Source organism: Agelaius tricolor, unplaced genomic scaffold (genome assembly GCF_023055355.1).
Source record: "Agelaius tricolor isolate 1412-34295 unplaced genomic scaffold, bAgeTri1.0.p SCAF_15, whole genome shotgun sequence".
NCBI lineage: Eukaryota > Metazoa > Chordata > Aves > Passeriformes > Icteridae > Agelaius > Agelaius tricolor.
This window is the reverse complement of record NW_027269275.1, coordinates 19,273,187-19,290,653: the sequence shown is the minus strand read 5'-3', so window position 1 is coordinate 19,290,653 and position 17,467 is coordinate 19,273,187.

The window sequence follows — 17,467 nt, the reverse complement described above, 5'->3', positions numbered from 1 at the left end:
AGGTTGGATGGGCAGAGGAAAAGTTGTTTTGTCCTGGTTATTATCTCTGAATCAACTCTCTCATTTCTCAGGAAAAAATTAAAAAATATTTAATTACTCGTGGTTGGGAGAAGCCACTGCTGCATTCTGGCTCTTATTGAGCTTGAAACCCTTTAGTGCTCAGCCTTTCCCCCCTCTCAGAAAGATTTTTCCTACTTGAGCCTAATCCTGGTTTAATCTTGGGAGAAATCAGCAATCCATCCCAAAATCCAATGGCTTTTCCGGTGATTTTTCAGGATTCAGATTTGGGTGGGAATTTCCCTCCCTGTTTTTCTCACCATTGGAGAAAAGCTTTCAGCAGCAGTTTTAGGATTTTTTTTTGCTGTTCTTCAACCCTTCAGAAATGGCTCCTGTACACCCAGGAGCCTTCAGGCCACCAATGAAGCTCAGCCAGGGGAAATGCAGGTTTGGAACCATGATTGTGTGAAGATTTCATGGAATCACAGGATCATGGAATGGTTTGGGTTGGTTGGAAGGGACCTTAAATCCCATCCCCTTCTACCTCCTGCCATGGTTTATATCCATATAAAATCCAAGTCGAGCTGGAGCAATGCATTGATCAGGCTTCTATATCCTGTCCTTATTTTATCCATTGCTCTCGGAGGATAGAACATTTCACTCTGTCACAAGCTCAGAAGATATCTCAACTTTACATCCTTCTTGGATAAAAATATTTACTCTTTCTCCTCAGAGATAACAACTTCCTGCACTATTTTACACTTTCTCTTTATTCTTTCTCTATATTTCACACTTTCTCCATATTCTTCCCATCACCCAGTTTTACCTTTTAGCTGAGGAATTTATTCTGTTGCAATTATTAATGCCTGGGTCTGAGTGGAGCTGGTGGTAACACAACTGAGGGAGCTGTACGTGGAATTTTTGCGATATTCTCATTGAGGGAACCCAAAGAACGTGAAGAGGTCTCAGGCTGAGAGATATTTCAAGCTTTCTGAACATCTTCAGCATTATTTGCAGGGACAGAGGCATTTAATTTGTAGTTTAAGAGAATGGAGGCATTTTTTGGAGCGTGGTCAGATAAGAACAGTGAGAAATCAGCAGATCCAACATTTCCCTCAAGCCCAAAGCCAATCAAACAGTTGTCAATGAAATTCCCTTTGGTTCTTTAACTTTCTTTACCTTTCCAGAGGTAATCTCTGGAAAAATTGAATGAGTGAAGAACTTGGAAAAAACGGCATCAGAAGGCGCTTGAGGATGTGTTTAATTCTTCAACTTTTCATTAAGAAAAAAAAAAAAAAAGAAATTTCTAAGCATTTTGACCAGATTTCTTTGAATTTTATCCTGAGTGACTCAAAACCAGGATTACCGATACATTTATTGATGCATTTCTGATTTTTCTGTTTTTCCAGCAGCATACAAAGCACGCCTTGGGGAAAATCCCTGCAGGAACTTTGGCCAGGGTCTCCTCAGCTGTGCCCTGTGCTTCCTGCAGCTCCGTGGGGAACCCAGGCTCCTGAACAATGGGCCCCAGCTCCCAGCCCTGGGTACAGACCCCGTGCACAAACACAACATCAGCTGCACTTTCTCAGCCCCCAATTGTTTGAAGCTGCCTGAAAACTTCCTATGGAACCGAAAGGATTCAAATGCCCACAGTGGTTTCCCTCCCCTCCTCCTGCTTTGGGTCTACAAAACAACTCCATCAGTACAATTTGGGAAAAAAAATCTCTACAATGGGGGCACCTTGTTATTTCCTGATGGGTTTGCACCCCATGCTGGCTCTGGGAATCAAATGTTTTTGAGTTTATTAGGATGGTTCATTGGGCTGAGCAGCGGAAGGTTTGGGGTGAAGGAGAGAGGCCTGGATGGGCATTAAAGGATGGCAGAGGAGCAGGAGGGAGGAGGTGGGAGTGAGAGCAAAGGGATCAGAGCAGGGAGGCAGCAGCAGCACTGGGAATGTGCTGCTGGGTCTGTCTGTGCCATCTTCGGGCTGGCATCGCCCTCTGGGTGTGCCCATCTCCCCTGGCAGTGACCCTGGGACCCTCACTCCGACAGAGAGCCTGAGCTCTCTGCTCCACCCCTATCCCAGCGCCTCTCCCCAGCAGGGATCTCCAGAGGGAATCTGCTCTTTCCAGTTCCCAGAGAGGCAGGGATTGAGTGGGGGAAAGGGGGATGAGGAACAGAGCACCACAGAAACACCCCACAGAAACACCCCAGAGAAACACCCCACAGAAACATCCCACAGAAACACCACAGAAACACCCAGAAACACCCCACAGAAACACCCCACAGAAACACCCCACAGAAATACCCAGAAACACTCCACAGAAACACCCAGAAACACCCGACAGAAATACCCAGAAACACCCGACAGAAACACCCAGAAACACCCCACAGAAACACCCAGAAACACCCCACAGAAACACCCAGAAACACGACAGAAACACCCAGAAACACCACAGAAACACCACAGAAACACCCAGAAACACCCCACAGAAACTCCCCACAGAAACACACCACAAAAACACCCAGAAACACCCCACAGAAACACCCCACAGAAACACCCAGAAACACCCCACAGAAACACCCAGAAACACCCCACAGAAACACCCACAGAAACACCCAGAAACACCCCACAGAAACACCCAGAAACACACCACAGAAACACCCCACAGAAACACCCAGAAACACCCCACAGAAACACCCAGAAACACACCACAGAAACACCACAGAAACACCCCACAGAAACACCCAGAAACACCCCACAGAAACACCCACAGAAACACACAGAAACACCCAGAAACACCCCACAGAAACACCCACAGAAACACCCCACAGAAACACCCAGAAACACCCCACTGAAACACCCCACAGAAACACCCAGAAACACACCACAGAAACACCCCACAGAATCACCCCACAGAAACACCCAGAAACACCCCACAGAAACACCCAGAAACACCCCACAGAAACACCACAGAAACACCCCACAGAATCACCCCACAGAAACACCCAGAAACACACCACAGAAACACCCAGAAACACCCCACAGAAACACCCAGAAACACCACAGAAACACCCCACAGAAACACCCCACAGAAACACTCCTTCCCCAGGACAGGCAGCTCTTCATTGAATCAATTAGGGGCTGAGCTTCTTCTCGAGGGCAAATAGGATTTCAGGGAAATGGAAAAGTCTGAAGAAACATTTTAAATAGGATTTCAGGGAAATGGAAAAGTCTGCAGAAACATTCTTGGCTGAGCAGGGTGGGGATGCTCAAGGTCTGCTCCAGATGTGTCGATGGAATTAAATTGGGAGATGTTAAATTGGGAGATGTTAAATTGGGAGATGGGATTTCTGCATGGTCACTAAAGCTGCAGATAAATGCCTAAAAGGGAGTTTGCCTCACTGATTACCAGATTTGCATCAGAATTACTGGAATTCTGTGATTGATCAGACGGAAGTGGCTCTGTCCTGCACAAACCTCCCTTCTTTGAGGCTGCTCCTTCTCTGAAGCATCCTCAGCTTGTCCCTGCCCACCCTGTGCTGAATGCAGGCACTGATTTCATGTTTGTTTTCCCTCCTGTTGGGAAGGAGCTGCACAGCTCCTTAGTTCTGATTTTTCCCTGGCTCATTTTTGCTCTTTGCAAGGCCTGTAATTAGGATGGCATTTGATCAACTGGCTGAATGTTTCCTGAAGCAGAAGCAGGTAGAGGTGCTGATATATTTGTGCTTTGAACAGTCTGGGCCAGGCTGTTTTCTCAAGCCTGGACCTCTCTGACAAACTCTTGGAGGTTTGTTCCATGTTTATAATACACAAATATACAAATACGTTGAAAAGAAACAAGAAAAGATAAAAAAATACCCTCCAGTCCTCTGTGGAATCGAAAGCAGAAGGCTGGGGCTGTCTGTGAAGAACTGGGAGAAGTTTTGCTCTGGAAATCCCAGGCGGAGGCACAAAGTGGTGCCATCTGCCAGCCCCAGCTCTCCCAGGAGCAGCCAACCTGCAGCTCCTGCTTCCCATGCCAGCCCCAGCTGCCGTGGCACTGAGCCACCAGGAGCTGCTGGGTCACTCCAGGTCCTGCCTGCAAGCTCAGCCTGGCCTGAGCCTGCCCAGAGCCCCTGGGAGCTGCTGCAGTCCCCCCACGCCCCCCTCTTCCCATGGTTTTTTTCCAAAATGGGAGAAAATCTTGGCCAGATGAAGTTTTTCTGTGGTCTGCAGCACTGGGAAGGTTGGGTAACTTCTGTTCCTGCATTCCCACCTCTCCTCTTCATCCCTTAACACAGAGGGATGAGGACTCACCTGCTGTGAGTCCCTGTGGATCCTGTCCCACCTGGATCCAACCTTTCTCCCCCTGAACGCTTCGAGCTGGGATCTTTCCTGAAGAAACCTGGGATTATCAAGCTTTGGATTAGCAGGCAATTTCCTGACTTTCTCAACATCATAAATGAGGTCAAAAAGGTCTTTTTGAATGGAACCCATTAATCTCCTTGTTGTTAGCAAGGAAATGTTGAAAAGTGCAGGTGTTAACAGTCGCTGTGTTATTTTTGGGAGAATGTGAACTGAAACACTCACAGGAAGCGTAGTATTCCCCTGCCAGCATCCTGGACTATTATTTTAGGCAGCAGAACTGAGGGTTATGTGCAGGATTATGCTTTCATCACACCTTTAGGGCTCGAGCACTTTGTGTGCAGGAATTTTGCCTGGAGCGTTTCTTTGCTCTGTCTCCTCTGTTTTGGAAAAAATGAAAATAATCCCTGTGGTGGCCAAGCAGCAGCATCGTGGGTAAAACAACTGCTGGGTAAAAACAGGACAGAATTCAGCCCCTGGATCACAGGAGGGATTTGCTTCAGGGATCATTTCAGCTTTCTCCAAAATACAGCAAGGTGTGGGCATCTGTTCTCTTTGAAAAGGCTTCTTCAGGAAAAGCCTTTTTACAAATACACAGCTGGAAATGAGCCCAGGTAGGAGCTTTGGGGTCTGGATCCAAAATCCAGCCTGTGTGCTGACTTTGGGAGCAGATTCTGCAAGGAATGGGAAAGGATCAGGCACGTGTGGAGGTGAAGTGATGGGATGAGGGTCCCAGAGAAAATCAGAATTAGGGAGAGTTTTAACCAGCAGCTTTCTGCTGCCTCCTGCTCCACATTCTTCTGCTAATTGAATTCCCAAGCCTTGTAGCTAAAGTAAGATCCATACCCTTATAGCAACAACACAAGCTCGTGTTTCAGGCACACATCTAAATATGTTCACCACTTGAAAGGTTTCCAAAACATGGCAACTTCTCTGTGTGCAGTGGACAGAGCTGTAACGTGCAAAGAAAAGGAGAAAATCGGGAAAAAAAAGAACTCGAATTATCATGAAGGGCAATGAGTAATAAACGAAATAATGTGACTGAAGCCTGGATTTTGCTGGTTTGCCTCAGTGTAGATGTGGAATTGCTTGTTCTTGCAGGGAATGACCTTATGTGGACGGCCAGACAGAGTTAACAAAGCCACATCACAGGGGAAATGTCAGCACTGGTGGCTCAGTGCATGCGCTGGCTGCAGAAACTTTCCCCAGTGACACGGGCTGGTTATAAAAAGCAGCATCTCCACAGAGATTCAGAGGGAAACCATCCAGGATCCCTGAAGGAATTAATGACCCTCCAAGATCAAGGGCTTGATGTTATTTTCTGATATAAAAATGCTGAGTGGAGGAGCAGAGTCACCCCAAAGCTTCCCATTTCTTTGCTTTGATTTCTCCTCCTTTTTCGAAGCGTGGTGGCTGGAGCTCTCCAGCTAATGGAACTGATGAGGGAAAACCACCTGGATCCTGAGGTTTTCCCATCAGCTGATTAAAATCCAGCATCATCAAAGAGGAATCTCACTGAACATGGAAGAAATTCCCTTCCCATCCCCACCAACCTGTCCTGCACTACTGCTCTGGCAGACCAAGCAATTTTCCTCAGAATATCTGGAATTTGAGATGGGTTACTCATGGCCAGGCACTTTTCCAAGCATCTCTTTATCAGTTACGAGGGGTTTTTTAGGGTTTGTGGAGTTCTGGCTAACAAAGGAGGCAGAGCTTTTACATTCTGCAGAAACATTCTTGGCTGAGCAGAGTGGGGATGCTCGAGATCTGCTCCAGTTGCGACTCCAGACTGGGAGATGGGATCTCTGGGTGGTCACTAAAGCTGCAGATAAATGCTTAAAATTAGAGAGTTTGCCTCACTAATTAGCAGTTACCGTAATTCTGTGGTTAATCAGGTGTGTAAGAGAACTCCCCTGGTTTTAGTGCTGACACAGAAATCCCAGAAAAAGAGACATTTTTGGTAATGTGTTAATCAAACAGGAGAAAACACCCAGAATATAATGAAGGCCACTGTACAACACCAGCCAAATCAAAGGTTTTATCCTGAGAGCAGGTTAGAAATAACTCCAGATTTTCAGCCCTATAATTCCTTAGTGTTTTAAATGTTGTTTCTGATATTTAGGCCGAGCAGGATGATAGGAAAGGATCCCAGCCCACCAGCACTGCCCTGTTCCTGATAGGGAACCACTGATTGCTGCCCACAATCCGAGGCAAAGGGAGGATAATTTCCCAGGAACCAAAGCCATAAATACTCTCTTTCACCTTAAATGGGATTAATAAAGATACTCCCGTCTCTTAAATGCACTAATTCAAAATAACACACTCACTCCCCAGCAGATCTTTTATTTTTTTTTTACCTGACATCTGTTCCAACATCTGCTGAGCAGGACAAGAATGAATCACATTACACTGATTGTATTTGCTTAATTCTACCATGTAGGCTTTGATCCACATGAGGTGGACATGCTGAGCCAGATACCACGAAACCCAAACTCCAGGCTGGGAGTTCTTGCACCAAACAATTACAAGGCCCAGATTTTGATTCTTGGCTGCGTGGCCACAACAAGGAGAGAAGCCATTCCTTGTTCACAGGCTTCCAAATTCACTCTCTGTGTGTTGAGGGGAAGATTTTGCCTCTTGTCACTGAGTTTTTTTCCCCATAAAGGAGTCTGCAGCAGGCTGGAGGTTTCCTCTGGATGTGGAAGGTGCTCCCTGCTCCCAGGTTTTGCTGATTCTCCAAAGGACACCCTTGAGCACATTTGTCACCCACACCCTGCTCCCCCAGGGTTGTTCCCTCATCAGAGGCTCCAAAATCCTCATTAAGGGGGGGAAAAAAAAAATCTTCTTTTCCTCGTGGCACCATCCCAAAAGGGATGCTGTGATGAGAGGAGGATCACAAGCAGTTTGATTTTTCCTGTGTGTGCCATAACCTCTGGCACTCCAGTCTGAGTCTATAAAGCTCTCCTCCACTCCTCTGCAGCATTTCCAGCAGGTGCCCTTTCCAAGGGGCTGCTTGGAATCATCCCCTGACTCCAAAGATTTCTTTTGATTAAAAAAAAATAAAAGGAGGAGGAAAGAAGACTTGAAAGTCACCTCAGCCAAACTCCATTATTCCATGGTTTTAATTAGGCAGCTGGGAAGAGACCAACACTGAGCTCCAGCACATTTGGAAGCACCTCAGGCAGCCGTACAAATTACTGAGTTAAAACTAAATGCTGCAGAAATCCCATGGATTACATGGAGGCCCAAGCAAAGCTGCATGGAACGAGTCAGAAGAGGAAAAGCTGTTTTTATTTACATTTGGTGAAGTGCTCACTGGGGCAGGATACACAGGGCAGAGAATCAGAATCTGTCTGTAGATTTTTAGATGTGTGGACTCCGATTTTTTTTCCTAAAATGGCATCAAAACTTCCAGAGTCCAAATTCCAGAGAACTTCAGAACTGGAAAATAAAGCTGGGAGGACCGGAGTGAGTTCTCTCTATCCAGAACATCTTGGCTGTTTCCTCCTGGGATATATTGTGGCAGACTGGGGATCCTTCCCTAAGGTTGCTTTTACCTTAATTAAGACCCAATTTCTTGCCCCACAGGTAGATCAAGGCACAGAGGTGGAGGAGATGCAAACCATGGGTTAGGGAGTCCCTTTTGAGCAGATATGTCCATAGGCAGGACCTCAAACCATCCCTGATCTCTTTAGGTTTCCTCATTTCCACACAATTTTCCTTTTCTTCCTTTTTTGTTGCCCAGATTTTGAGGGATGCTTCCACTCTTTCAAAAAAGATCAGCCCAAAAATTGTTGAAATTAAAATTAAAAGAGAGACAAAGCAACAAGAAAGAGAAAAACTTGCTGCAGAAATTATCTGGTCACCCTCTTTTTCTCCACCAATTTAAAAGAGGAAAAAATGCCTCCATAAAAACCCATGTCCGGGGAAACTAAACTGGCTTTGGTCAAAATCTTGGTGTCCTGGAACAAAGAAAATGTGTGTGGAATAATTTCCAGCTAGTTTTAATTGGGATATCACTTATATTCCCTCTAGGTTTGTGCCTGGGGCAGGTGGGTGAGGAGCCTTTTGTGCCATCAGCACAAATCCAAGGAAAACGACAGCGGATGTTGGTGACAATTTTTGTTTCCATCTTCTCCTTCTATCTTCTACTTTTTTTTTGTTTCCATATGAGGGATCCCAGCGCTCTCCAAGGAAGGATGAGGGATTGGAGGACATTTCCTCATCCTGACGTGTTTGGGTGTTTTTCCCAGCCAAGTTTCCTTGGTTTTGTGCTGCTCCCTCGCTCCTCTCCTGGTACAGCCCACACAAATAAAGCTGTTTGTAGTGCCTGAGGCTCCTCAGAAACACAACAGCGGGGCTGGAAGAGTTTCCTGCAGCCCTCTGGTACCTTCCAGCCTCTTGTGTTTGGGCATGGATGTGCTTTGAAGGCATTTTTGGTTCCTTTCAGCCTTTGAGGGGTGTTTGGAAGGACCTTGGAAAAAGTTTGGGTGCTGGAGTTCACCTAAGTGGTTCCTCCTGGCCTCCCTCTCCCCACTCTTCTGATCCAGGATTCATTTTTAAATCATTTTTTCACAACACAGAGACTCCCTTGGGCGCTGGAGCATTGGGAATTGGGGTTGTTCAGTCTGGAGAAGGGAAAGCTTTGGAGTGACCCAGTTTCCCAATTTCAGCCTGCCAGGGCCTCAAGGCCAACGAAGAAGATGGAGAGAGGTTCTCTGCAAGAGGAAATTGCTTCCCACTGAAGGAGAGCAAGCTTAGATGGGATATTGGGAAGGAATTCTTGGCTGGGAGGGTGGGGAGGGACTGGGATGGAATTCCCAGAGCAGCTGTGGCTGCCCCTGGATCCCTGGCAGTGCCCAAGGCCAGGTTGGACAGGGCTGGGAGCAGCCTGGGACAGTGGAAGGTGTCCCTGCCCATGGACGGGATGGGATAAGATGAACTCCAAGGTCCTTTCCCACCCAAAACATTCCATGATTTCTCTGTTTCTACCCCATAAAAATCAGAGCCTGCCTTTGGGCTTGACCATCTCGGGAAGATTGAGGCTCAGACATTAAAACCGTGGGATAACGGAGGTTGGAAGGCACTTCTGAAGCTCTCCTGGGCCGTCAGAGCCAGAGCAGCTTTGATGTTGCACGAGGTTGCTCAGGTCCATCCCGCTCCTGGCAGTCAGTCAATCCTGGAACACCTCCTGCCACAGCTGGCAGGGGTCAGCTCCCTCCTGGCACAGAGGCTGAGCACTTCGAGCATTCCACAAAAAGCCAGATGGTTTCCCCAGCCCTCCCTGGAGGAACCTCTTGGAGGCAGTTTAACAGAGGGACACGGTGGGATGGAAATTCCAAAGGGTAACGCACTCCTAACACCTTGCCCTGCTTGAGAGGAGGAGAAAAAAAAAAAATTAATTATTAATGAAAACAGAGATCAATTGGCAGTGAAACCGTCCAAAAGCAAGGCAGATCCAAAGGAATGGCAATTCCCCGTTTGTCCACCAGCCAACTCCCATCCTCAGGATTTCAATTACCAACCTCAGTGCCTGGAGGTGGCAGGAAAGGATTAAATTGTTCCCCGTGGAGCTGCAGCTCAGAGGGAAGAAAAGGGATTTATTTTTCCTAAGGGAAATGGGGTCACGGTGATTTCTCCTCTCTCCATGGACTCACTACAGGGGGAAGTGTGGGTTCTGCTTGGGCTTCCAGAGAATTTGCTTTGAAACCTTTCAAAATGTCTCTGGAAGTAAGAAAAATGTTCCCATTCATGAATGCTCTGGAGTGAGAGGGAGAGAGAGGAGAAGGAAAGTCCATGGTCAGCTGGAATCAATGCAGCATTGCTGGGATTAAAGGGAGAGGAGAGGCAGGGGGAACCATCGTTTTTCATGGGGGAAGAAAAGAACCCAGCTCTCAAAGGAATGGGGTTGCCAGAGCTCAGGGCAGCCTTTTCTTTATTATTATTATTATTATTATTATTATTATTATTATTATTATTATTATTATTATTATTATTATTATGAGTGGTTTGAGCTCAAAGGGATCTCCTCAGATGCATTCCACTCCCTGGGTTTGGATTCCTGGCTGGTGGCTGTGGCTGAAGTGGTTGGAACCCTGAAAAAGATGGGAGAAGTGACCTCCACACCCACCACATCCCAACTCTGTCACCTTTTCCCTGTCCCCTGCCTCTCTACCCAGCCTTGAGCAATAAAAATATTGTCCTGTCCTAAAAATATTTGTTTTGCGTTTAACCAGGTTAATTAATTTTTTCTCTGTTTCCTGGAAATTCGTGATGGCTCCAGTTTGGTCATGATGGAAAGAAACCACTTCATTATTTTTTTATAGAGTGTGAATAGGAGGGAATAAACAGCAAGAAGAAGAGTTCTTGGGTCAGAGATGGGATATGGGATATGGGATATGGAATATGGAATATGGGATTTGGGATATGGGATAAGGGATAAGGGATATGGGACATGGGATATGGGATATGGGAGATGGGATATGGGATTTGGGATATGGGATATGGGATTTGGGATATGGGATATGGGATGGCACAGCCAGGGGTGTCCTATTGGCTCATGGATTTTCTCTCTTCATCCTCCTCTGTCCATCCTCATCCTCCCAGTGAGGGAATGGGGAAATCAACCAAGCCCAGACCCTGTTGGAACCAGGCTCTGCCCATGCCCCTGGGAAATGCCCAGCAAAACCAGGATAAAATCAGTTTTCTCCTCTTGCCAGCAAGAGAGAAACCATTATCACCTTCATCGTAACCACAATTAAGCCATTATCACCTTCATCGTAACCACAATTAAAGCAATATTAAAAGGGACAATAAAAAACTGTTGGTGCTGAATTTATATAGGGTCTGATTAAATACCTTTATTGAAATCCCATTTAACCTGTGCAGGCAGCAAGAGGAAAATTTTTGTGTGCAGAAATCTGATTTATCTCTCATAAGCTGAGCCTGGCATGGATCTTACCCTCTGCAAGGACCTCATTAAATCTACACATGCATATATTTATATTAAAAAAAAAAAAACATGCAGAGAAACTTTCCTGTTTTTCTAAGCATTGAAGCTTGCACGAAAAATATCACCACATGAGGATTTTTTTATTATTAGAGACATTTCTAGGTCTGACTTAGACTCTGATGGTGATTTTTACAAACTATTCCCATTCCATTTTACTCACATTGTTCAATGTTCACTGGTTTGGGTTTTTAGTGAGTTTATTAATAATTAAATGAATAAAAGAAGAAAATTCTGATTTAAAAAATTGATTTTTCATAATAAATATACCATTAATATGAGCCCTCATAAGGATCAAAGCATCAGCGATTTTTTAACTTGCCAGGAAAGTGGGAATGGTGGACTCTGAAGAAGTTGGAGAGTTTTGGTTCTCATTAAAAAGTTGGAGAAATTTGTTTCTTCAGAGAAGTTGATTGTTCTGAAATCACCTCCATCCAGCTGAAATTTTGTCAGGAATGTTTTTTTATTTATGTTGTGTCCTGCGGGGAAAGTTTTCCTGAAAATGAGAACACACTTTGTGTCTGCACAACTGCCCAGCCCTGTGCTGCTGCCATCACCTGCCATGATTGACACCTGTCACTCAGACAGGCAGGGGCTCCTTCTTCTGGGATTGATCCCTGAATTAAGGAATGAATGGAGGGAAGAGGAGTGGGGCAGGACCCTCCTTAGGATCAGTCTGGCAGAGTTAAGCCAGGTTTATTTGCTGGGATGTCACATTGGATGGGGCTGGAGAGGGCAATGCAGAGGAGCTGAGGCTTCCCAAGAGGCAAAACTGGATTTCACACTTTGCCCCTACAGATTTTAGATTTTCCCTACATCCATAAACGAGGAAAAAATCCATAAACAAGGAAAAATGGGACTGAGCCATCCACATGCTTCTCATGGCCCTGACTCTGAACTGGGAAATCAGTGAGAAACTTTATTTCTATGGATCTTGGGAAGGCTGGGGAGGCCCCTCTGGCCGTGCTGAGCCCGCTGCAGGTTTCACACTGGCTGTGCTAATGGGAAGGAGAATTCCCCAGGGCACCCTAAATGTGTCTGTCCCTGCTGTGTCCAGGCCATTCCTGCCAGGAACACCCAGGGATGCTGCTCTCCAAAGGGTGGGACCATCCAAGCCCTTCCCATGGAGCTCATCCTGCTCCAGCAGCACAATTAGCCCTGGATGCACTTTGCAATTTGCTTTTTTTTTTTGCCTAAAAACCCAACAACTCTGTGTTTTGTGAGTTGGAACGTTGCAAAAATAAAAAAAAAAACCCACCCAAACATAAAAGCTCTGAAATCAAAGGTTTCCTGTTATAAATAATCTTGTATCCCTCAGGCATTGAAGGGGAAAATATAGCCAAGATTAGATTAAAAGATTTTGGGGGCTTTCTGTGGTTATTTTTTAATTTAGGAAAAAAAAAAATATCTAAAAATAACTTTGGTTGGTGGGAGGTTGAGGTGAATGTTTCTTTGCTGTTTTGGCATATGTTTGTTAGGATGGAGTGTCTGTTTGTCTTTCTGGCACGGGCATTCCAAATCCATGTGTCTCCACCTCCCAGGATCCCAAATCTCCCTGCCTTTTCCAGAATAAAATTTTCACCCTGGCAAACACACAGCAAAGAGCTGCGGGATCTGATCCCTTGAAAAACCAGGCACAAACCACGAGGAGATTTAAATGAGCTGAGAGCCAAAAGTGCTCAAGGGCTTTTAGATAGAAATATGCTGATTTTTATTCAAAATTTGTCATTCTTTTCCAAGTGACAGCAAAGAGTGGATTTTTAGATTTCTTTGTGCTCTCCATACCCAAAATATCCTCAGGCCATTTTTTTTAATTGCAATTATGAAGTGTAAAAAATTACTATTTTCATTTTAGAACCATAGCTTGAACATTTAATTTGAAATGTCCAGCTTCTAAGAAATAATGAGTAATTGTTGCTTATGACCTTAATCTGCCACTCATAATCAAATCTTTATCAAATCTTCTTTTTTTCCAAGTTATAATTCAGGATTTACTCCAAGTGTAAAAAAAGCTGAGAGACATTGAAGGCTATTGTAATTTTCTTTCATTATTTGCATTTAATCCACTGTCGGGTTTGGTTGTCTGTCTCTGCCCCGACACGGGTAGAGTGGTTCTTTGGTGGGCGCGATGCAAAGGACGAGTCTGGACTCTTCAGCTTTCGGTCTTCAGGTTGTTTATTATTTCTTATTTACAAAATTTTTCTGTCTGCCTAACAGAGGTCTGATCTGCAGGCAGTCACAGGCACTCTCTGATCACTTACGGGGCGGTCATGTCTTTTTATACTAAAACTTACGTATACAATATTTACTTTTATTTCTTAATGCTTTTCGCTTATGTTAGCAAGTGCACCTTCACTAGAAACCAATCTCTAAGTGCTAACATCATCACAGGAGATGGAGGACAAGAAGAAGAAAGAAGAAGGACAAGACACGCTTTGATTTCTCTATCTTGTCTCTATAACTTTCTTGTACTAAAAACTTTAAAGTCTATATCTCACTTTCTAAATGTGTCTCTTTTACACTTTGTATTCTAAAGTGATTCTCTTGTCTTCAGACTCTTGTTACTTCTGTGGATGGATCAAAATCAAGCTACTAAGCACTCTTGGCAACATTCTAGGGTTTTCGAGACTCTCAAGGGTTCTCCTGGCATCTCTGGACATCGGGAACGATGTGCTGAGATCTCACAATCCACTACAGAGATATTATTTCTGGGAATATGACTGCTACCAGGAAAACCATCACCTTGCTAATGTGTTTTCTTTAATAAATATGAATTAAAATGTCTACTGGCTTAAACAGCAGCATTTTCTGTTGTGTCCCATTACAAACACCCTACGGATGAAGGCAGGTGTGACATGAGCTGGGAAAATGTAGTTTTGTCCTGGGAATGGTGGGGGAATGGTTCTGATCAGAAGGAAGAATTTGGACAATTAATGAGCAGCTGGAACAGTGTGGGAAGGTTGGGTTAATTTAAAGGGCTGATTAAACCTATCCATGAAATAAATAGGGGCAAGGAATTTTGCCTTTTCCATCTTGACCACGTGGAGATTCTTGATCCACACTCTGCCTGATCCCTGTGGCGGACATGAAGCCAAATATTCCTGACAGACTCAGGAGGAGGAAAAGAGGAGAAAACACTGGATTCAGGCCAACATCTCCCAAACTTTCAGGGTTTTTCATGGTGATTAAATTCTTGCATCCATTGCTTCTGTGTAAGTTTGTCATTTGAAGGCACAAGAAATGGAGATTTTTGCCATCCTGGAGTGACTGTGACTGGCAGGGATTTTCCTTCCCTTGGCTTAATGGAAATCAATCCAGTGCTGCAGACATCAGCAGGAACAAGTGTCCTTAGATTTCTTCTGGACAAGCTCCAAAACGTTGTGTAGGATTCTGTTTCTGTTTCATTTCCAGGCTTTATAGCATTGGAGATAATAGAAAGTTAAACAAACTCGACTCGCTCCTTTGCTCTGCACTTCTTTGTGGCTCCCATTTCCCTGAAAATCAAGGCAAAAAACACACACTTAGGGTCAGAGTCCCATTTCATATCAAATTTGCTCACAGCTAATTGAATTGCAGTGGATGTCTGAGAATTCTGCAAGAGGAATTTCTGGACAGAGTTACCTGAACACGGCTTGAGTGGAATTTCCAGTGGGTGTAAAGCCCAGCACATGTGCTCAGGAGATTATTTACCCTTTCCTGTTTGCTTTTCTCTTTTGAAGTTCCCAAACACCCAAGGAAGGCAGCTTGAAGCAATTTTTGCAAGCTCTTCACTGGTGAAAATTTAAAAATAATAAGGGCATGTGCCAGTTGGTTGGACTGAATTTCCTTGTGATACTCAATCCAAAGAAAGACATTCCTGGTAAAACGACCTGGTGCAAATTTGTTTAGATCTTGCACATTTAACCCACAGCCAGACATGTTAGGCTGTGATTCTTTATGGCACAGCTGCAAGAGCAAGATATTAATAGAAGTACTAATAGTTAGAATAAAAATAATTGTCAGCAAATCGCGTTGTACTGGAATACTGGAACACACAATGTGCAAATGCAGTTGTGTTCCTGTAAAAAATCCATAGGCACACATATGGTTTCATAATATATCCTAGATTGCAAAGAACAAATGGAATTTAGGAATGATTTGGTTTACAGTTCCCTTAAGTAACATTATCTTGTTAAAGACATTAACCTCAGGCCTTTACTGTTATATATTTGCTTTTATTGTTTTCATCCTGGGGAGCAACCTGTAGGAGAGACACTCAACAGGAAAAGAAGGTTCAAAGGGCATCAAAACATTGATTTTCAAGATGGCTGAACAGCTGTCTTGGGAGCACTGTGCAATTATGAAAAACAGACATCTCTCTTCAGCCTCCCTTATTATTAAAGATCTTCCCAGCCCTTCCCAGCACTAATAACTGGGGGAAGATTTACCTTGGCACTGTTGGTTTTCCTCCACGGGCTGTGCTACTCCCACTAAATCGAGTTTAACAGGATGGAATAAATTCTCTGGTGAGCTGCATCCAGTGAAATGCTGACAGAGTGAGGATGGCTCAAGCAGCCTCTCCCGAAAAGATTTCCCCCCAGCTTTAGTGACCCGACGTGGGATTTCTTCTTTCTGCTCACCCTCTGGGCTTTTATCCCACAATTTTATTTTTATTTTTGGTTTTGCTGTGGGTTTCTGGGATAGGTATGTGCAAATCTGACAACAAACTTCAGGAATAACATTTCCATTTAGGTTGCCTGACAAGTCCATTTTCCAAGTGCTCTCCAGGTTTGCTCCTATTCCTTGACACAGGTGTTCTTCCTTGGCTTCCCTTCTCCCTGCTGAAAGCCAAAGGAGCTTTTAAAATGCCTTTGGCAGCCCCTCCTCCGGCTGTCCGGGGACAAATCATCTCCCACCACGAGCTGTGCTGCTTCCAGAGCATTTTCCACAGCTTCTCACCTGCTTTAAATGAGCCGAGGATGGGGAAATCACTGTGGTCCCGATTGCATCATCCCCCCAGGCTCGGCTTTGCAGATGCTCTGAGCTGAGAGGTTTTAAACTGGGCTTGGCTCAAGTGTCCCCAGGAGTGCAAATCCCTGCTGGTCCTCAATCCCTTCCCCTGAGAGCCCCGGCCAAGGTGCAGCGCCAGGCTCAGAGCTGGGGGCAGTTTGTGTCCTACAGGAGGGTGATGGAGCTGTCCATAGAACCCTCCTCCCCCAGGAAAAAAAAAAAAAAAAACAGGAAAAAACAGGAAAAACCAGGAAAAACGGAGGTGATGCCAAAATAGACCAAACCATGAGAATGGGACAAGATGGGGAAAACCCAGCTGCTCCCAAGGGGAGAACAAACCCAAAACGACGCAAAATGCAAACGTTCCTCGAGTTCCATTGTTCAAACAGGACTCCAAGTCCCAGGATTGCTTTCCCAAATAAAATTTGTTCCCCAAATAAAATTGCTTCCTCTGGAAAGTCCTCATTGCACAGCTGCCCCAGACTCAATGACTTTCAAGCCCTTGCCTCAAGGTTTCCAAGCTGGGGCAGATTTTTTGCGTAGTCCCAGCTTCAAAGGTCACTTTGGGGTATGTGATGATGCTTTTTATTCTCTTTTTTTTCCATTTGCAGTTGTCCTCTCTCAGTCAAGGCAAAGAGTCCGTCCAGTGACATCCCTCCAGGAGGTCACAGCACACAGTTCACAGGAGCAGGCAAGGCTCTTCAGATCTCCAGCTCTCATTTCAGGCTCCTTGCAAACTCGAGCACCAACCTCGTTAATCGGTTACAGATGAAGGGTTATTTCTTTCCCATGACCACAAGAGATAGAGACTGATAAAAAAAAAAATATAAAATAAAAGCCCATATGGCTGAAACTGTCGGTTCTGGAAGAGAAAGAAGCAGCTGAGATGTCCTGTCAAGTGGTGTTGCTGTTTCTGCCTCTGCTGGATGAGTGTTTGGGGCTCTTTGCTGTTCCCCAAGGATGTAATTAGGATGCAGCACGGTGGGTCTCCATTCCTGGAGCTTCCTGGAGGCCAGCAGCTGTCCAAGGGGTTTTTTTCCTTTTGTCTTTTCAATAGGCTGAGAACTGGGAGCTTGCAGTTTTCCTTACTGTCACAACAATTTGCTGCAGAGAGAAAATGAACG